This window comes from Rhinolophus sinicus, linkage group LG11 (assembly GCF_036562045.2).
Source record: "Rhinolophus sinicus isolate RSC01 linkage group LG11, ASM3656204v1, whole genome shotgun sequence".
NCBI classification, from domain to species: Eukaryota; Metazoa; Chordata; class Mammalia; order Chiroptera; family Rhinolophidae; genus Rhinolophus; species Rhinolophus sinicus.
Window position 1 is genome coordinate 45,424,425 of NC_133760.1, and position 10,487 is coordinate 45,434,911.

General features: G+C 42.3%; 1 long non-coding RNA gene across 1 annotated transcript; it reads left to right on the forward strand.

The window, feature by feature from the left end:
• Window positions 1–93: 93 nt before the first annotated feature.
• LOC141567519 (uncharacterized) lies at window positions 94–4,076 on the forward strand. The gene is made up of 3 exons (XR_012490204.1): window positions 94–289; window positions 453–578; window positions 3,640–4,076. It is a non-coding gene; the product is annotated as an uncharacterized LOC141567519 (long non-coding RNA).
• Window positions 4,077–10,487: the final 6,411 nt, after the last annotated feature.

A 10,487-nucleotide genomic window follows, 5' to 3' on the forward strand; every position in this document is an offset into this window, starting at 1 on the left:
CCGGGCTGGTGTTGCACTTGTGCCGCCTCCTGGCCCGGGGAGGAACTGCAACCTGTCCGAGTCGGTTCGTTCCTTCGTGTATTTCTAGTTTCCGGCTCGGTTCTTTGATTCCTCAAATATTTATTGAGCGCTCACTACCTTCCGGGTAGTGTTCTGGTCGCTGACAAGAGATACAGAAATCAGCACGTTGCCCTCCCTCTAGGACTCAAGGGGGAAATAGGTCCAGAACTAACTGGAACCCAAAATAATGGAATTACTTACAGTAGCTCTACCCTAGATATCCAACCCCGTAAGCAAGCATTTCTCCCTGGATTACTTTTTTCTTACGTCAACTTTCATAAATCATAAAGAAGGCAAAGCAAAGTACCCCAATACCTAGAGCTCTCAAAAAGTTGATAAGGCATCGACTACACTGATATGTGATTAACATGCTTTCTCGCTCATTTCCTTAGGGTCATTCATTCAAGAACTGGTCGCCGCGTGTCGTTAGGCACCGGATCGGGATGATCCTTATCGGCGAGATGGACAAGATTCCTGTCCTCGCAGTGGGCCGGGCACAGCAGGCGACAAGCATGCAAGTGAGTAACTAGTTTCCGGTGAGCACAGGTCTAGGAAGCGAGTGACCGCGTAACAGGACACAGCGAGACACAGGAGGGGGCGCAGGGGGTCTGCTCGGGGGTCCTCGGCGTTTCAGTCGAGAATCCCAGGGAGGATGAGCAGCAACTGGCCAGGCAAGACGAAGGCGAAGTAAATGCCCAACAGCCTTCACCGCAGCACTTTTCAAAACTTCCATTGAGGGAGACTTCCTCTGTACCAAGCCCTTTACACGTATTCTTATCCGGTTTCACCCTCTGAGAAGATACTTTTTAAATTCTGGGTCAAAACCCCCAGAGGGTGGTGAAATCCATCCAATGAACCAGGACTGCTATAAAAAAAAAAATAAATAAAAAAAAATAAAATAAAATAAAAAAAAAATTTAAAAGTATCAACATCCCTGGAATTAAGCATAAGTATTGTTTCATGATCTTTTGTTTTGGTTGTGTGTGTGCAGGTGCCCGCTGTGTTCTGATCATAACGTAAATAACTGAGGGTTCCAATAACAATAATAATAATAATAATAATAAAGTTTGAAAGCCACCAAGGTAGGCATTAAGAGGCTCGTTTTACAACTGAGAAAAGCAAACGTGAGTCTGCCCAGATCTTGCAATTATTGTCGTAGCCTGGATTTAAGCCCCCAGTAAACGCTCCCTTCTGACTTCTCGCTCACTCTTCCATCTCGCCATCTCCAAGACGTATTCATCACATTTCCCTTTGGCACCCAGCAGGGCTGAGAGAATGGCTAGTGAACATCTGTTATGGGACAGGCTCTCCTGGGCTAGATGGCGGGGAGGTGAGGAGTGACACAGACTGATGAATAGGACATTGCCAAGCATTGTGGTAAGTGGGAGCTGCGCTAACTTGTCTTCAAAAGAGGCAGTTCTCTTAACTGCAGGGCTTTTGTTTTCCTGATGGGGTGTGCAAGTTTCTAGCAAGAGTTTGGGACAACAGAGGGAAGACTAAGGACTACCTCCTGGGGTTCTCCCTTTCCGTCTTTCATTTTCAGCTGTGCACAAATAAATATTGAACATGCCTTTGAAAGGGGGCACATTGTTAACCTGTCATTAGCATCTATGTGTATGGATCATGGGGCTTGGGGGGGGGGTTAGTACAGGAGAAGGAGAGAAAAATAGAGCCTTAAGTCAGGTTACGAAATTTGGAACCTGAAGTAATGGGGAGACCAAAGGATATAGATTTGTAGAAACATGCTATGGATGAGATTTGGCGAGGAGAAGATAGTCAACAAGTATTTAAGGAATACGTGTTCCAGGCACTGGGATATGAGCCGAGAATGCAAAACTCTTTCATTCTTGCCCTCTGTAAGAGGAGAGTTTGGTGAAAACACAAAGACTAAACACCAAAGTTGTTGTTGTTTTTTTAATCAAAGATTCTTAAAATGTCAGTGATGCAACGAAGGTCAGCTTTGAAGGGGGATATTGAATACAATAGCTACAGTTTGTTGTATTTTGCTAGGAGGTCTGGCACCCCACCTTTCATAGTTCATGAGTGTGATATCTCCCTTTAAACCCCACAACAACAGCTCTATGAGCCAAAGGGTATTATTAAAGCCATTTCAGAGGTGAGTCCATAGATGAGTTGGTCAACCTCAAACCCTGTAGCTGGAGTTATTGTTGCTTCTCTCTCTCTCTCTCTCTCTCTCCCTCCCTCCCTCCAGCATGGTATATCACATTAGTTAGCATCTTCTGTTGGCTCTACTCTCAACGTATATTTAAAACTTAATCACTTCTCACCACTTCCACTGCTACCACTCTGGTCCAAAACACCATATAACCTGGATTTACTGCCATGGTCTCTTAGTGGGCTGCTTCCACCCTTGCTCCAAACAGTGGTTTGTAAAAACACTAAGAGATCACAGTATTCTTATGCTCAGAACTTTCCAACGGCTCCTCAAAGTGGCTACAACAGTGATCCTTCATCCTACCTCATGGCTAGATCTTCTAAAACACCTTTTACAGCCATAGGCTCCTCACGTGTTTTTAAAGTTACATCTGAAATTTTCATCACGGGTTTGAGTACTTGTAAAAGATGTCATTTCTGGTATATTGTAGATATTGACGTTTGTAAATAAACTGTTGTATCACTCTTTTAAATGTATTCAATGGAACCTACATACCATGGCAGTGTGACACTCACCATCACCCCTTTAAACATGCATGACTATCTCTTATGAACGCACACACAGAACTCTCAAAAATATTAGCAAATATAAAAAGGATTATACAACATGATGAAGTGTGATTTATCCCAGGAATGCAAAGTTGGTTTGGCATCCAAAAAGAATGAATGGAATATGTCATATCAATGGAATAAAGGACAAAAACCACGTGATGTGATGAGGGTGTTGGGAAATCGGAGCACTCAGACATTGTCAGTAGGAATGGTGCAGTTGTAGTGGGAAATAGTCTGGCCAGTCCTAAAAAAGTTAAAAATAGAGTTACCATGTGATCCAGCAACTCCACTTCTGGGTATATACCCAAAAGAATCAAAAGCAGGGTCTCCAGGAGGTGTTTGTTCACCCATGTTCATAGCAGCATTATTTACACGAGCCAAAAGGTAGAAGCAAAACAAATATCCATTGATGGATAAATGGATGACCAAAATGTGGCGTATATATACCATGGAATATTATTCGGCCTTAAAAAGGAAGGAAATTCAGACACCTGCTACAACATGGATGAATCTTGAGGATATTATGCTAAATGAAATAAGCCAACCATGAAAGGACAAATACTGTATGATTCCACTTATACGAGTTACCTAGAATTGTCAAATTCATAGAAACAGAGACTTGGGGTGGGGGCTGTGTACAGAGTTTCAAATGTACAAGATGAAAAGTGTTTTGGAGATGGATAGTGGTGATGGTTGCTCAACAGTGGGAATGTATTTAATGCCACTGAACTGTTTACTTAAAAATGGCTAAGATGGTAATATTATGTTACGTGTATTTTACCAAGATATAGAAAAAATTTTAATCATATAGTAATCTATCATTGAAAAATATTTTTCTTGCTCTCTCACTAGGTTCGGCCCTTCTCAGTACTGTGGAAATGTCATCTTTTGCAAGAGTTCTTACTTGGACCTTAGACCTTCTCAATTTCTGGAAAATATATCTGAGGTTTTATCCAAACTTATCAAATGAGAACTAATTTTACCTGGTACTGCTTTACTTAGAGAGAATTTGTTTCACTCAATACATTGAGAAACAATTGGGAAAATTGTAACGGTGGTAATTTAGATGCATCTTTCCCAATACTTTCTGAAAATAAAAAAAAGCTTTTTATCTTCCTATATACTTCAGAGATATTTTCATCCCAAACTGGAAGGTGCTGACTTAGCTTAACTTATACACACTCTTCACTATCTACTCTCATTGGCAAAGCCACTCTTTATTTTCAAACTACAATTGCCAAAATCACATGTCATTTCTGTTAGAAACCTGCCTCTTTTCAATGCAAATTCCCGTGAAAATTAGCAGGAGCCTGTATTGCTTTTATCCAAAGCGATGCTTCGCTCTTAACAGAAACCTGTGCGAGACAAGAAAACCAGGCGCGGAGGATGGATTTAACATGCCTTCTTTTGTTGTTTATTGAGATATAATTGACCTATCACGTCATATTAGTTTCAGGTGCACAATGATTTGATATTGTATACATTGCAAAACGGCCACCACAATCAGTCTAATTAACATCCATCACCACACTCGGCTACAATTTTTACTCTTGTGATGAGAACTTTTAAGACCTACTCTGTTAGTAACTTTCAAATATACGGTACAGTATTTTAGCTATAGACTCCATGCTGCGCATTACATCCCATGACTTATTTATTTTATACTTAGAAGTTGGTACCTTTTGGCCACCTTCACCTATGTCGTCAAAGAAGAGGCCGCTTGTCCCCGCTTCTTCTCTGCACTAGGCCACGGCCCCGCTGTAATTCAGGGCGGTGGGAGGTGGGTCTTTCTTTCGTACAGCCTTGTGAGAGGAGGGAGGAGAAGGAGAAGCAAGGACCCAGACAGACAGTACTGGGCGTCTTTGTTCTCTTGACAGGTAGGGAAGGGAAAGGAGCGACTGAGAAAGAAAGGGGAAGGAAAAGGTAGCAAGAAAACGAGCGGTGAGCAAAGCGGCGCGGGCCTGCGCCGCCTCGCCGACAGGGGGTGCTGTGGGCCGCCTGTGCCGCCCGGGAGGCGCGCCGTGGGCGGGGCCTGTGGGAGCCGGGCTGCAGGTGCGCCGGGCCAGGCGCGAAGGGGCGCGTTGAGATGCAACCACACGGTGGCCAGCTAAGCGGCCTCCAAGGGCAGGCGGGCCTGGCCCTGCCTCACTGCAGTCCCGTGTCCCTCCCGTGTCCCTAATGACCTCACGGATGGGGAGTCAGGGCGGCTGAGGAGGGGCCAGCACCTCAGAACCTCAAGTTTTCCAGCTTCTTGGGGCCTCAGTTTCCCCAGCTGGGAAATGGGCAGATGGGTTGGCCGTGTTGCCCCAGAACGAACTCGGGGAGCTCCAGCAGCCACTCAGGGCCCTTCCCGCCTCTTCTGCTGCCTCACAGCCGGTCGCCTTACCTTCGCGCCTCGGCCGGTGCTCACACGGTGCAGGTCGGTGCATTCTGGATCAGCCCTTTCTCGGCCCCAGCCCCTTCGCACCTTTGGGTAAAACTCTTGTTAGTCTGCTGTGGCTGTCTCCAGTCAGGCCTTCCTCCAGTGTTTATTGAGGCAGTGGATTTGGCTTCTGGCGTCACACCTGCTTGGAGTCTGGATGGACCACTGAGGAGCTGGCGGGGCGACTCTGGTAGGCGAGTGCCTTTGCCACCCTGTGCCTGCATTTTCTCATCCCTAAAATGGGGCAATGTCAGAACTTACCTTGCAGGATCTTTTGACAGTTAAATGAGTTAATGTGGATACAGGTTTAGAGCAGAGATATGGTCCTGCGGCGCCTTTCCCAGGTGCCTCCACTCCCCTGCCTGTTACCACGCAGTGGAAATTCTGCTTCTGTGATGATTTCATTACTGTTTTGCCTGCTTCATGTCTGATTACTAACTTTCCCCCAGGAGGGAAGGACAGTGCTTATCATTGGTCACCCTGTGTCCCCAGCACCTAGCTCTGTCTGGGCAGAGGAGTCTGAAGCCAGTTGACTAGGCTGGGGGTACACGGGTGATCAGATGGTTCTGCCTTCCACCTGAGAAGGGCATTTGAACAAGTATAGCTGAGTTTGGGAGCTCAGTATCTGGGGAAAATCAGTTAAGATCCATATTACCCTTGAAGGAATTGGATTTTGAGATGGACCGTTTTTTACGATCATCTTAGTATGTCAGCTTTGTCCCAGCCCCAGGAGCAATGGAGGCCAAGACTCTTTTGCAAGGTAAATGTCTCCTGCCACGGCTCTCCCATAATGGAGGAATGAAAGCAGACAGAGGCCACCTGCCATTCAGTGTTGGCTTTTGAATGCCGCCCTCAGTTAGCATTGAGAATGCACCGCAAAGCCCAGCACTGTTCTCCTCGGTGCGTGATCACTGTCTTGTGAGGTTTCATTTTGCCGGTTCCAGTGAGAGGCTGACTGGTGGGGTGACCCACCCAAGCTCAGGGTGGAAAACCTCATTTCCCCCTTGCACATTTGGAAGTTGACAGCTAATGTATTTTTCATCATATTTCTGAAGAATTGCAAAGGCTATCAGTACCATTTGATCCTCTGTTTATTATATGTATATTTTAACTATATTTTGAGCAAAATCTAGGAGTTGCAGATTTAGCTCATTTCATTTATGGAAATTGTCTAGCAAAACATGGACCTGGCCAAATTGAGCCAGAAGTTGGACTTCATTTTTTAAAAAACAGCTTATTGAGTTCTAATTTTTATACAATTCACACATTTAAGATGTAATGTTTTTTAGTAAACTTACATCAACCCTTACCACAGTCAATTTTAGAACATTTATATGACACCAAAAAGATGTCCCGTGTCCATTTTTAGTTGTTCCCCATTCCACCCCAGGCAACCAATATCTGCTTTCTGTTTTCTATGAATTCACATTTTCTACTATTTCATACGAATGGAATCATCATATAATATGCAGCCTTTTGTGACTGGCTTTCATTTTAGCATAACATTTTTGAAGTTCATCCGTGTGGTAGCATATGCCAGTACTTAATTCCTTTTTGTTGCTGAATAGTATTTCATTGTATGGATAGACCACATTTATTTCTTTTTATCCATTTACTAGTTGATGTTTCTATTTGAATTGTTTCCAGTTTTTGGCTATTGTAAATAATACCCCTGTAAACATTCACATACAAGTTTTTGTCCACACGAAGACATAAGTTTCATTTCTCTTGGGTGGATGGGCTGAATTGCTGGGTCATGTGGTACATTCACGTTACACTTTTAAGAACCTGCCAAGTGCTTTCCAAAGTGGCCGTACCATTTCACATTCTGCCAATAATATGTGAGAGTTCCAGTTTCTTCAAGTCCTTCACCAAAAACTTGTGCTTTTGATTATACCCATCCTAGTAGGTGTGAAGTGGTATCTCACTGTTGGTAAAATACACAGGACAAAATTTACCATCTTAACCATTGTAAAGTGTGCGGTTCACTCGTGTGAAGTACATTTACATTATTGTGCAACTATTTTACAGAACTTTTTCATCTTGCAAAACTGAGACTCCTTACCCATTAGCCAACTCTCCATTTTCCCCTCCTCCCAGCCCCTGGCAACCACCATTCCACTTTCTGTCTCTATGAGTTTGACAACTCCAGATATCTCATCTAGGTGGAATCATACAGTATTGGTCCTTTTTGTGACTGGCTTGTTTCACTTAGCACAATGTCTTCATGATTCATCCATGTTGTAGCAAGTGTCAGAATTTCCTTCCTTTTTAAGGCTGAATAATAGTCCAGTGTGTGTGTGTGTGTGTGTGTGTGTCTGTTTGTGTACCACATTTTGTTGATCCATTTTTTCATCGATGGACACTTGGGTTGCTTCCACCTCTTGGCTCTTGTGAATAATACTGCTATGGAACACGAGTGTACAAATCTCTCTTCAGGACCCTGCTTTCAATTCTTTTGACTATATACCGAGAAGCAGAATTGCTATATCATATGATAATTCTGGTTTTAATTTTTTGAGGAACTGCCATACTGTTTTCTACAATTTCTGCGTCATTTCACACACCTACCAATAGGGCACGGGGTTCCAATTTCTCCATACCCTTACCAACATTTATTTTCTCGCTTTTTTTTTTTTTGGATAGTAGCCATTATTATGGGTGTGATGATCTGATTTGAATTTTCTTTATGATTGATGATGTTGAGCATCTTTTCATATATTTGTGCCATGTATACGTCTTTGAAGAAATGTCTACTCAAATCCTTTGCCCATTTTTGAATTGGGTTATGTCTCTTTATTATTTATGTCTCTTTATTATTTGTAATAGTTCTTTATATATACTGGATATAAGTTCTTTATCAGATACAAGCAAACCTTGTTTTATTATGCTTTGCTTCATTGTGCTTTGCAGATATTGTGTTTTTTTGTTTGTTTGCTTTGTTTTGTTTTTTACAAATTGAAGGTTTGTGGTAAACCTACATGGAGCAAGTCTGTCAGTGCCATTTGTCCAATACCATTTGTGTCTCTGTCCCAGTATCAGACTTTTTCATTGTTATTGTATTTATTCTGATGATCTTTGATGTTATTTTTGTAATTATTTTGGGGGGCCACAAACCACACCCATATAAGATAGCACACTTAATCGATAAATGTGTGTGTTCTGACTTCTCTATCCCTCTCCGCAGACCTCCCTATTCCCTGAGACACAACAATATTGAAATTAGGCGAGTTAATAACCCTACAATGGCCTCTAAGTGTTCAAGTGAAAGGAAGAGTCACATATCTCTCATTTTAAATCAAAAGCTGGAAATAAATAAACTTACTGAGGAAGGCATGTGGAAAGCTAAGATAGGCTGAAAACTAGGCCTCTTGTGCCAAACAGGTTGTGAATGCAAAGGAAAAGCTCTTGAAGAAAAATAAAAGTACCACTCCAGTGAACACGGAGTGATAAGAAAGCAAAACAGCCTTCTTGCGGATACAGAGAAAGTTTTAGTGGTCTGGATAGAAGGTCAAACCAGCCACAACATTCCCTTAAGTGAAAGCCTATGCAGGGCAAGACTATCTTCAATTCTGTGAAGACTGAGAGAGGTGAGGAAGCTGCAGAAGAAAAGTGTGAAGCTGGCAGAGGTTGTTTCATGAAGTTTAAGGAAAGAAGCCAACTGCATAACATAAAAGTACAAGGTGAAGTGCAACTTATGCAGAAGATCTAGCTAAGATGATGAATGAAATTGGCTACTCTAAGCGACAGATTTTCAGTGTACACGAATAGTCTTTTATTGGAAAAAGATGCCATCTAGGACTTTCACAGCTAGAGAGGAGAAGGCAGTGCTTACCTTCAAAGCTTCAGAGGACAGGCTGACTCTCTTGTTAGGGGCTCATGCAGCTGGTGACTTTAGGTTGAAGTCAGTGCTCGTTTATCATTCCAAAAATTTTAGGGCCCTTAAGAATTATCCTAAATCTATTCTGCCTGTGCTCTGTAAACGCAGCAACAAAGCCTGGATTATACACATCTATTTACAACATGGTTTACTGAATATTTTAAATCCACTGTTGAGACCTACTACTCAGAAAAAAAAGACTCCTTTCAAAATATTACTGCTCAGTGACAATGCACCTGGTCACCCAAGAACTCTGATGGAGATGGATGAGATTAATGTTGTTTTCATGCCTGTGAACACAACATCCATTCTGCAGCCCATGGATCAAGGAGTAATTTTGACTTTCAAGTCTCATTATTTAAGAAATACACTTTGTAAGGCTATAGCTGCCATAGATAGTGATTCCTCTGGTGGATCTGGGCGAAGTCAATTGAAAACCTTCTGGAAAGGATTCACCATCCTAGATGCCATTAAGAACATTCCTGATTCATGTGAAGAGGTCAAAACATCAACATTAACAGGAGTTTGGAAGAAGTTGATTCCAACCCTCATGGATGACTTTGAGGGTTCAAGGCTCAGTGGAAGAATTAACTGCAGATGTGGTGGAAACATCAGGAGAACTAGAATCAGAAGTGGAGCCTGAAGGTGTGACCGAATTGATGAAATTTCATGATAAAACTTGAACAGATGAGGAGTTGCTTTTTATGGAGGAGCAAAGAAAATGGTTTCTTGAGATGGAATCTGTGCTTAGTGAAGATGCTGTGAAGATTGTTGAAATGACAACAAAGGACTTAGAATATTACATAAACTTAGTTAGAAAGCAGTGACAGGGTTTGAGAGGACTCACTCCAATTTTGAAAGAAGTTCTGTGGATAAAATGCTATCAAACAGTAGCTTATGCTACAGAGAAATCTTTGGAGAAAGGAAGAGTCCATTGATGAGGCAAACTTGACTGTTGTCTTATTTTAAGAAATTGCCACAGACACCCCAACCTTCAGCAACCACCACCCTGATGAGTCAGCAGCCATCAGCGTGGAGGCAGAGCCTCCACCAGTGAAAAGACTATGACTTGCTGAGGGCTCAGAGGATGGTCAGCATTTTTTAATAAACTATTTTTAAATTAAGGTATGGACATTGTTTTTTAGACACAATGTTATCGCACATTTAACAGACCACAGCATAGTGTAAACATAACTTATATGCACTGGGAAAGCAAAAAATGTGTGGCCTGCTTTATTGTGATATTCATTTTATTGTGGTGATCTGTAACCAGACCTGCACTATCTCCAAGGTGTGCCTGGATGTGACTTACAAGTATTTTCATAACAGTGTCTTTTGAAGCACAAAATTTTAAAATTTTGATGAAGTCCAACTTGTCAGTGTTTTTTAAATTGGGGA